Here is an 11,317-nt window from a genome sequence, read left to right as displayed (position 1 = left end):
AATGTGTTTTCATAACATCTTTGAAGATTTTGGTTATAATAAATCACAGTCAACTTTTTTAGTTTTCTGAGAATGTTGGTTCTTGTGCACCGGTTTCACTCCCTTTATATCTTACAGGAGTTCTTGTTTTAGGAACGTTATTGTATTTACTGTCAAAGATTGGGACATCTTCGCTGTAAAATGAACGCCACTAGTCTATTTCCAAGTACGCTAGCCAGAGACAGACGCGCGCGGGCACATACACAGACATCTGCAGCAGTCACATTAAACAAATGAACTTTCTCCTGTAACAGTGCATTTCCCTAAGATTCGTTTAACTTGCATTTTTTTGCATGTAATTTGTGTGCCTTATGTTTCATAGGAGTATAAGGCCAACAAAATGTTTACGTAATGATTGGTTCTTTGTAGCCACAGATGTACACCGCCACCACCCTCATGATCCTACTGCCCTCTTGATCAAAGTTCCCAGGGCACAGGTCGGGGGTACTGTACACGTGTGTACACGGCGTTCACCCACTATTTTCACTGGGTGGACGCTGTCCACCCTGCAAGAAGTGGGCCTCACTGAAATGTCCTGAATTTGTCCCGGTGTAATTTTCATCCACAGGGACACATTCAGCAGCAACCGGGCACCGTGCCTGCTTTCTTTCAGGAAAAACAAATAACAATATCCCAACAGGTAATATTCGGTAGGCAGTTACATATGTATGTAAAAAGCATTACACAAACGGAAATAAAAGAGACAATTATTCAGTTGGTCTTGTGTCGTTATTCATAATGTATTTAGAAAGGAAATATTATACAGGGTCATAATTATACAGTTGAAGCAGCACTGTATTTAGACAAATCATATGACAACCGAGAATATACTTGGTGCTCAAAAAGTGTACAAGTGAACAGTGGCGACGCAAGTGGTAAGGTGGACAGCTTGCTTTCTTTCAGAGCAGCAACGTGCGGGCGGTGAGGGGGCTATCATATTTCAGACTCCAGCTGGGCCGATAACAAAGGACGAGTTTAAGGGCCATCAGGCCTCCCTTTGGCCCACTATCCTAGTAGGGAGCATTCTGAGACTCACACCTAGATGCAAGGGAGGGGAAACAAAGGCACAGAGGTTTACCTCTTCACAAATACTTAAGAGAGGCATACTATTCACTTTGTTTAATCCCTGTATATAAGAGCTATGCATGCACTGTAAGAATGTCAACTGTGCTGGTCTGTCTCAGTATTTACAAAAATAAATGTTTAAATACCATTATTTTATTTCTTATAGGCACTAATCATCCCAATGCAGGGTCTCAGAGAGCTTTATATCACACATGAATAGTATACATTGATAATACATCGTATACGGATGTATGACGTTACAACGCATGCTTTTACCACGCATGCTGTTACTACGTAGTTTTTACAACGCATACCATTACAACGCATAGTGCTTTGGGGTGCTGGATAGTGAATAGTTTACTTAACTATTCCAACTCCAGTCCCCGTGGACACTAGGGAAGGTGTTGGATAGTAAATTAAATCTATTCCCTATCCTAGAGCGCCCCCCAGCGCAATGCGTTGTAATGGTTTTCGTTGTAAAACCTGCGTTGTAATAGCACTGCGTGGTAAAAGTTGCGTTGTAAAGGATGTTTCCCATCGTTATTTACTCCCAGGAGAAAGAACCCTCTTTTTGTTAGATTGTTTCCCATCGTATACATTTGTAAATCAATATACATGATGTGTTAAATAAGACAGTGAAGGATACAAGGCGAAGGAGTCATGTCCTTTATAGCTCACTGTGGTATATTAAAAGGATTAAAATGTATGTATGAACTGCAAGGAACAAAATGATCTCGGTGTTAAAAACAGTAATCCACTTACCTAGCTACATCAAATGAAAATCTGTCATCTGCATGTTAGATGATGTGCTTTGCAGGAGACACATCAACCCACAATACTACTTTGATTCAAAACCTGGACTAGAGAAAACACAAATCTCTCCAGCAAACGTGTTACCCTCCAAAATTATCTTACCATTATTATTGTCCCTTGGGATTTACTGGCCACACAAATATCTGCAGCAGGTGCCTTAACCCCATAAGGTATTTAACAATGCAGACTTTGTAACTAGTTAAACAGAATATATGTACTGCCACATTTCATTTCTTCGTGGTAGAGTTTTACAAAATAAATGTGTAAGTTGAGGCCCACATTTTTGTTGTGTTGGGGGATGCGTCACATTTTTCGCACAACCCCAAACAAACGCTAATTTGTTAAATTTCATAACGACCTCAAATATACTCATGATAGACCTGCGAAACATATTTGTGAGGTGTTAAGATCTAATGTCACTCCTTGTGATGTCACTTCCTGTGAGGTCATGGGTTGTGATGCCACTTCCTGTGATGCAGCACTGTGATGTCACGCTGTAATGTCATGCGTCATGACGTCACTTGCATACTGCCTAACTTAGTTAGTACCCCCACTTCTTTTTTTAGGAATTGTGCCCTGACAGTTCCCATACTTACTTTATGTATGCACAGCAACCGTTGCAAAAAAAATATGACTAGCAATGCAGTTAGTAAATATCTTTCAGCATGCTGGATACGTATTTTCTATTGGTCAAAGTGCGTGAGGAAAACTTTCAGTGCGCCAAGAAAACACCGCTGACTTGCCAAAAGTAAATCGTCCTCTTGCACATGTGTACAAACAACATAAGAGCATAGAAATCTGTTAAAAAAAATATGACACCAGATGTCTTCTGACGCCACCTTAAAATATATTGCTCCCAGCCCACCTTAAACCCATCTCATTGGAGGAAACGCCGTGGACGAGTCCATTTGACAGCACCTACTTTTAGGTCGTTCTAACGGGATAATCCCGATACATTTTGATTTTGAACAAGGATCGGGAAGGCTTTGGAAAAGAGTATTGCGTTTTACGTGCATTCAATAAATGTGTTTGCGTGGATAAAGGGGTTAACATAGAGAGGCTCAGACCAGGCTCCCCCTGCTCTGGAACCATGCTATTTTTAGTATCAGCTGTTGCAATATAAAGAATCTTTAGCGTAGAGCGCCGCGCACTCAGTGCATGTCAGTGAGAGTGGATTGCACTGGGTGTTCACTCACTCAGAGAAGTAAAGGATGCTCTGGGATTCTCGTGCAGGACTCTGAAGAGATCAGGGGCTGGGAGATAGGAGGGGGGGTGTTTTGGGAGAACTGGGTGTCAGGGGAAAGGTTAGGGGGCGGAAGGGGGCAGCCATCTCTTAGCGCAGGGCACAGGGAGGGTCAGAGGACGCGGGGACCTGAGGGACAACTTCCGTGCTGCCGGGGGCGGCGACCGTCACTGCCTCGTCGCGGGACACTGAATCTCTCGGAGCAGGAAGCCGCGAGGGAAGGAGAGTGCATCTCAGCAGAGGAGGGAGGCCGAGAGCTGTCTGATCTTAGGTGCAGGGAACAGTGAGGACCCGGAGACTGCTGCCCCAGGACAGTGGGGAGCGAGGGGCGCGGAGCATCCGAGGAGCCGAGAGGACGGCGGAGAATCACTCCTGTGGCCCGGGAGTGTCCAGAGCGGTAAAAGACAGTGCTGGGGGCGAGCTCATCCCTCGGGCCGCGCAGGGCACCTCGGCTAAGGGGGCGGCGAGGGGCCAGGGTCGGCGTCTCCCGGTGCGGGCAGCCGAGGAAGCAGGGCACGGGCATCACTTGAGAACAAGGCCTGGTTCCTGGTTCTGTCGCCGACGGGAAGCTGGACCGTTCGACGGACTGAACTGGAATCACTGTCTCCAGTAGGTGCCTAGAAGGGCATACAGCGCTTCACGTAAGCAGCGGCGTCCCACACCTCACTGACCATGCGGGGTCACTGCTAGGAGCTGCCACCTGTGTCCGGTGAGTGGCGGGCATCCTACTGTGGTTGGTACATTACTGGGTGGTGATGAGATGGCATGGGGAGGGCAGTTCGGCAGCATGTGGTGTGTTAACCCCTGCTCATAAGGCTGTAATGGATTAATTGGGATGGTGTCCTCGTCAAGACGGTTGGTGGAGGGTCAATTGTGGTTGCTTTGCACGCTCAGTGCTTTTCTCCTTGTGTCACATGGATAGCACATAATACGTTGTGTGTTTCTCGGAAGGAGTGCACAATTTGTGTATATTCCAGATAAAGCGTGGCATTTGTGTGTACGTGTTTGTTCACGAGAAACGTCTTTGTGTGTTCGCTGTGGTGTCTTTATTCTTCTTGTGTGTAGCTCCTATGGAACACGTCCAGGGACTAATGTGCTCATTGAGTGCAGAACCCTAGTGTGTGGAGCTCAGGCGAATGTTTCCTGGCAGTGTGTATATCAAGGGAGGGGGTATTTCACACGCTCTGTATGTGCCTGACTTTCAGGGACGCAGACACTGCGAGGGAATAGGTCTGCTGCCTACACCCAGTGTGTGTTCGCATGTGTTTCTGTGTTCAGAGAGCGCACCCAGTGCCTGTGTGGGCGGATTTCACTGAGTGCACCCCGTGCGGGCGTTTCTACAGCGTGCACTTGGCCAATGGATTTCGCCACACCAGGTGTGTTTCAGTGCGAACACACCCAGTGGGTGTGATTCGAGCTGTGAGCTTTCAGTGTGTGCCTGTGTTAACGGAGCGCATTTGATGTGTGCACGTTAGCACCTATGAGAGCGCATAGGGCCTGATTACAAGTTTCGGTGGCCCTGAAGCAGGAGGCATGCCAACGCCCGTCCCAGGACCAGTGACACTCACCGCAGCCTGCCCGCCAGATCACAAGTCATTTTGTGGTCGGGTGGGCGGCATGGTGGTCCCGCAGTGGTGCTGTTTAAAGGCTCCCTAGACCTGCACTTGGAAGGTTACGGTTAAGTGGCTGTGAAACTCTGGGGGCTCAGTCAATCATGTTGCGTTTCACAACTCCTTTACAACACGCCTATGTGTCTTCTTTACCCGACAGACCACCCTCCATTGGACTCTTTTATAGGCACACATCTATTGTGAATATTGCAGAGCATTACTTGTTTTCATTTTTTTCAGTGTCTTTTAAATTGAATGACTCCACTGTTTGTGTCTCGTTGTACTCGTTTTTACTGGGCGTGTTGTGTGAAGCACACCAGTGCAGTTTCTGAGGGTATCAGGGGAGTAAAACAGGCACACGCAGATGTTGTATGGGGGCTCTTAGCCTCCAGGGGCCATCCAAGGCCTTTAACAATCTGTTAGATAGGGAAGTCTCCAGGGGCCCTTACTGTCATGTTGCGGAGCACAGGCCCACAAATATGCTCTGCACTTTGGAATAACACAGCCAACACTATTACTTTCACTTAGGCATCTGGAGGTCCGGACTCTGGTTCTTTTTATTGCCTCCCTTGTACACGTCATGGTTCATACCGTTAGAGCCATACATGACGGGTTCATTTAATCATATCCCCTCCCTCAATTTACAAAATGGAATGTCCCATCCCAACATAACATTCCTCCTTTACAAAAGATAAGGCAAACACAAAGTTGAAAACAAAACATGCTAGAACCTACACTTGAAACTAAGAGGTATATATACCTTATATGCACAGCGATACTTCAGATAAGTTAAAACACCAACACATGAAGAGCTATAGAATGCACAGGTTGAATATGGTACCTTAACAGTGAATAACAAAACATTCCCAAATTAATACAAAATCCTTCAACTTCGTGTAAGCCGCTGGCCTATGTCATAGGTCATATCTCCCCATGCTTTGCCTCTGGGGACCTGGCTCATCCCTTTCAGGCTCGCCTCCTCCTATCTTGCCTCTCATGATAGTCCCATGGAATTTAGGGGAATTAGGCTGCTGGCGGTGACTATCGAACGTCCCAGGTGAAGGGAATGACGTGCAGGCCCACCTAGCAGACTGCTGGCAAGGTTCTCGTCATTATCAACCTAATCTGTTGGAGAGGTACCATAATTGTTGCCTATAAAGTTTTAAGACGATATGTACGTCATGATTGTCTCACTATTTTTCTGGTGGAGATTTGTCCAGTGGATATTGCACGTATTTACCAGAACATAAAACGGTGAGGGTCACGGAGCCCTTATTTGTGGCATTATTCCTTATTGTATCTCTTCAGGCATGTACAAGTTGCTACAAACATACATACCACTGTGCATGCTCAGGCCTGCTTTATTAATATGTGTATCTAAGGACCAGAAATAAAAGTGTGCCACAGGTGAAAATACTCAATGGTCATAATCCCATAGAAGTCTCGACTTTTACTGCAAGAGAATTATTCCTCTAAAATTGCAGAGTCTTTGCTTTAAACTCTAGAACCAAACACTAAACTCATTACGATGGCGGACAGACTACCATCGTCTCGGAATGGGGACAGGCTGCCCAGATGTCAGCCTCCCCACATTCCGAACCACGATGTGACTGCCACCAAGGCTGTCGCATTGTATATATTTTGTATTGCGGCGGGGATGGGGTCAGCCGCCCCCCCCATACAAAAAATAGGGGGTGTGCATATCCCTGCACTATGTGGCAGGCGCCATTTCCCAGGCCCAGGCTGGAAGGGGGGTCCACTACAGTCCCCCAAATCAGTTTTCACATGCCTGAATCACAGCGGGTTAACCGCCGCTGACAGACAGGTGGAAAGGGATATTGTAATCCCCATGGCCGCCATTCTTGTGATGGAGGGAGGTCCGCCATGTGTTCTGAATGCTTCCGACCATCAGGACCGTGGCAGTCCGTCTTTCTGACGCCACCGATCTGACCACCATCATAATGCGGCGGTAGGATCGGCCCTTCTGAATGGCAGGGGTCCCCCACCGATGGCCTGGCGGTGGCGGTCCTCCCATCATTGTGATCAGGCCCTAAGTTATCAATTCACTAAAATGTATGGTGAGTGAAAATGGCATCACGCACCATTGACACTCAATGACATCACACAGTTGACTTGCTTATCTCCACTTTAGTTCCCCAAAGCTCCCTATTTGTTGCCAAGCGGTATATTGATAACTCAAAGACTGGAATATGAAGTCAGTAAACAGGGCTTTCAGAGCCATTGCCTTGCTTTGCGTTTGCTGCTGACTTCACTCTGGCAGTGTTAGCCACACCGAAGGGTAAGCAAGCTGCTACCAGTGGCTTACCACCCAGTTGGCGCCCTCGCATCTCTCCCAATCCCATTACTGAGGTGAAGGCTGAGTCGTTTGCTGAATGATACTAGGACCACTTCATAATGCTTCAATATAGACAACTGTGACTTTTCTGACATTTTCATTAAAATATCATGCTGATAAGCAGTATAATTCCTCACACCATGGTTGAAGGAGATCTTTGAAACTCACACATCTCACTCACTGCCTTTCCTGTCAGTCATTCTACAGCCAACACATTTCCAAATATGCACTGCAAAAGGTCGCCTGGAACCTGATATACATCAGATGACTTATTACCTCAAATGGGTATGAAGTACTATGAAAATGCTATAAAAGCTACATTATTCCCTGACACTGTTTCTCTCACTTAGGCCCTAACATGCAAGAAGGCACTCCTCTCCAGGAATGCTTTGACATAACCTCATTTCAGTGAGCCTATCCTCAAGGTCAGAACTCGAAAATAAGGATCATTCAATGGTTTCTGCTTACCACCTGCTCCTTTCCTTTCAACATGCATGCTTAAATTGACCAAAAAACAATCAGTGCAAGAATCAAAGGATTTCTTAACAACCCCTTTTCAGTACTGTTGAATGCCCTGGTATCAACACTGCCTAATCTTGGTTCCTCCTTTAGCCCCTTTATTCCTACACCCTACACACTCTGTCTCCATCTCACTCTTTCAGGTTCTTTATTTCCTGTCTTCACCGTTTGTTTCTGTCTTCGACATTTTTCTTACTCTTTCTCTCTATTCTACCCGTCTCCCTCTTCGTCTGGAACAAAGTATGATGATAAGCCAGTCCCCATACCCCAAAAAGAACATCGGGGACTACTGCCAAGATTTATTTTTTATTATTGGACGTTGACCCGGAGCTAGAGAGAGAAAGATAGCACGGAGGCAAATTAGGAGGTAGAAGAAAGAGTGACAGAGGATGAAAGCAGGTATGAAACAACATGTGAGGGTGAAAATAGAGACAGGAAGTGGGGGGTGATAGAGAGATGCGTGAGGTGGAATTAAGATTAGGCAGCCATGGTATTCAGCATCCCTCGTTAGTATTCGGAAGCCCCAGCTGCGAGCTACTAAGGTGAAACTGTGCCCCCTGCACCTTTGATTGTCACATCACTGCCATCCACAGCGCATGCGCAGCCTGGTCACTTGCTCGCCCCGTGGTCAGAGCAGTGGTGTTGTGAAAGCCCTGTCTCCGATAACACACTGACTCAGCGCTCTTTGCGCTGCCCGCCCCACGTGCTCTGTCCGATGTTGTAATCTTCTCAGGACTATTCCCACTGGGGCCCAGATGAGATCACCCTTTAGAAAAAGCAGAAATAGAATATTGTGTCACTGTCAATTTGGTTAGTGAGTCTCCCGCCTCCTTGAAAGCCTCACTCGTACGCAGGTCACGAACTGAACGCAGTTTTTTTTCCTCATTACATTTAGGCTCGTGAAGAACCATTAATCTTTCTAGACCATTTCTGTAAACCCCTCTCCCTGGGGGACGTTACACGAGAAAACCCTCAGTTTCCAGGTCCCTAAGTGTACCAGTGTCCACCTTGCAGCGCTTTAAAAAATGATGTCATATCAACGTTACTTTGTCCGAGCATTTCTGAAATCTGATTTCTTTTATCAATTGCTTGATGTCTTTTTATCCCGTGCTGATATGTTGCCTTCCAGCTATATCAGAGCCCTAACTAGGCCAAAGTTCGGCTGTTGGATGCCTTGTTGTGTTTGAAGAGTTAATTAAGGCTTAGGGACTCATTTCGAGAGGCCTTGTATTTTTGGTGGCAATTCCGTACTCTATAAGTACAGATAACACTGGGGTAGCTCGCACAATGTTACCTCCAGCTTCTGACTTCCTCACCTTGTGGGGCACACTGCGATAGATACAGCACATTTTCTCCACCAGGAGCTGCAAAAATCACAATGTTGTAGTGTTACATGCTCAACTTCCTCCAGCCAAGAACTAGAGAAAGTTATGGGTGAAAGGGCGGTGTGCAGAATGTTTGCACTACTACTTGTCGATCTGATTTGGACCCAAACACGTGTGTTCACATGAATTGTGATTCAAAGGCTTTTTTAGTCAGTTCGGGTTTCAGGTGTTTTCTGAAGATCAGGTGTTTAAGTTCTGCTCCCAGGGTTCGGTTTTGGTAATTTCAGAGTTTGGGGTTTGAATTCTGAGGAGCAGCCACAATGTGTTTGTTACCACAATGTATGTTGGCAAATTATGTGCACTTTGCCAAGCTGATGTTCCTACTTTGTGCTTAAGAGCCAGGGGAGGGTACCTATGGATGTCCCCTGACCACTTGCTCCTGTAGGCCTCTTACACGATACTCCACTATCACCAGAGGTGTTTAGCTGCAGTTTCCATATTTTTTCCCAGCAAAATGGATGAGGTTGATTTGCTTGTGCTGGGAATGCCACCCAAGGTAGACAAGCATTGGCATGCTGCCTCCACCAGTTCCAGACTCTCTATTAGGATGAAGTCTGAGTAGCAGTATTTTTTAGGTCGAGCCTGTCCCATTCCGCAGGAATGGATAGGATCGAATTCATGTCGGCAAAATCCTCTTCAAACTAAGGGGTTTCAGCCCGGCGTTTTCTTGCAGTTCACGTGAACATGCACGAGCATTCACGGCCAGGGCTTCTCCTCCCCTAGCAGCACTCCTCCCACACCAGCGACTCCCCCCTCCCACACCAGCACCTCCCCTCTCTCTCCCCGCAAACACAGCCTTGCCGTAGCAGCACTCCTCCCACACCAGCACCTCCCCCCTCCCACACCAGCACCTCCCCTCTCTCTCCCCGCAAACACAGCCTTCCTTTCATTTCTCCTCCCCCTCCCCAGCCAGCTTCCCCCAGGCCGTGTTCCCTCAGATATGCTATTGCATATTGTTTGCTACCTCTTGTATTTTGTTGCTCTTGATACTTGCACAACTGTCACTATTGTCTCATGTAACGTAACGTTTGCTTTTGTAACATGCTCACTTGTAATTTTGGCTTCATGTATCTAAAAACGCCTCCCTCGCGCTCCTTTCTCCCTCTCTCCCGCTGCCTAGTCCTCCCACCCCCTCCCTCTCCAGCGCGCGCTCCACTCGCATCTGCCTGCTGCTCCCCCGCCCACCCCCCCCACTCCCCCCACCAGCAATTCACACACAGCAACGCCACTCACACACGCAACGCAACTCATCCACGCAACCCCACTCACCCACGCAACGCCACTCACCCACGCAACGCCACTCACCCACGCAACGCCACTCACCCACGCAACGCCACTCACCCACGCAACGCCACTCACCCACGCAACGCCACTCACCCACGCAACGCCACTCACACACGCAACGCCACTCACACACGCAACGCCACTCACACATGCAACGCCACTCACACATGCAACGCCACTCACACATGCAACGCCACTCACACATGCAACGCCACTCACACATGCAACGCCACTCACACACGCAACGCCACTCACACACGCAACGCCACTCACACACGCAACACCACTCTCACACGCAACACCACTCTCACACGCAACGCCACTCTCACACGCAACGCCACTCTCACACGCAACGCCACTCACACACGCAACGCCACTCACACACGCAACGCCACTCACACACGCAACGCCACTCACACACGCAACGCCACTCATCATATTGTGCTGCAAAACGAAATACTTATAAGGTCCCACAAGCGAGACCTATTGGCAATGCCAATGCTTGTTCTGTATCGATACCTACTTGTTTGTTGTTGGTGCGGGATAGAAGGGGGCGGAACACCACAGCCTTTATCTAGTGCAGTTACTAAGACAGTCATCACTATTTATATAATAATACAGGGGTTTCACACCCTTTGTAGCCATAACTCCCCTCTCCTTGCTTGTTCAGTGCAGCATCTCTCTTCCTAATATTTCTATGCCCCCCTTAACATACCTGAAGTTTTAAACACCCGAACTGGGTCTTTGGTTTGTAGAGCACCCCCTCCCTGTGTGCCCCAGAACGTTTTCAAATTACTTACCTTCCAGTTGTAATTTATTGCTAACGACCGCACTTTGTCGATATTTTAATGCTGTATTTATAGATAGATTATTTTATAGAAATAAATGTTTTATGTATGTATGTTTTATGGAGTGCTTTCCGTTACACACCTATTGCGAACGACAGCCACTCCCTCCAAGCCCCAATTGGTCAAACCAATCAAATGAAATGAAAAAGAAATTT

At 47.2% G+C, this 11,317-nt stretch overlaps 1 protein-coding gene across 1 annotated transcript in view; it reads left to right on the top strand.

Annotated features, from left to right (window-relative positions):
* Positions 1-3,062: 3,062 nt before the first annotated feature.
* The window catches only part of MRAS (muscle RAS oncogene homolog), a 261,349-nt gene continuing 253,094 nt past the window's right edge, over positions 3,063-11,317 (top strand). Inside the window, exon 1 of the mRNA XM_078682089.1 lies at positions 3,063-3,869. The gene's annotated coding sequence lies outside the window, so the exon portion shown is untranslated. The remainder of the gene's footprint in view (positions 3,870-11,317) is intronic.

The sequence above is a fragment of the Lissotriton helveticus genome, chromosome 3_1 (genome assembly GCF_964261635.1).
Source record: "Lissotriton helveticus chromosome 3_1, aLisHel1.1, whole genome shotgun sequence".
NCBI classification, from domain to species: domain Eukaryota; kingdom Metazoa; phylum Chordata; class Amphibia; order Caudata; family Salamandridae; genus Lissotriton; species Lissotriton helveticus.
Note: the sequence above shows the minus strand (reverse complement) of the source record. Positions and strands in the feature narration are given on the sequence as shown.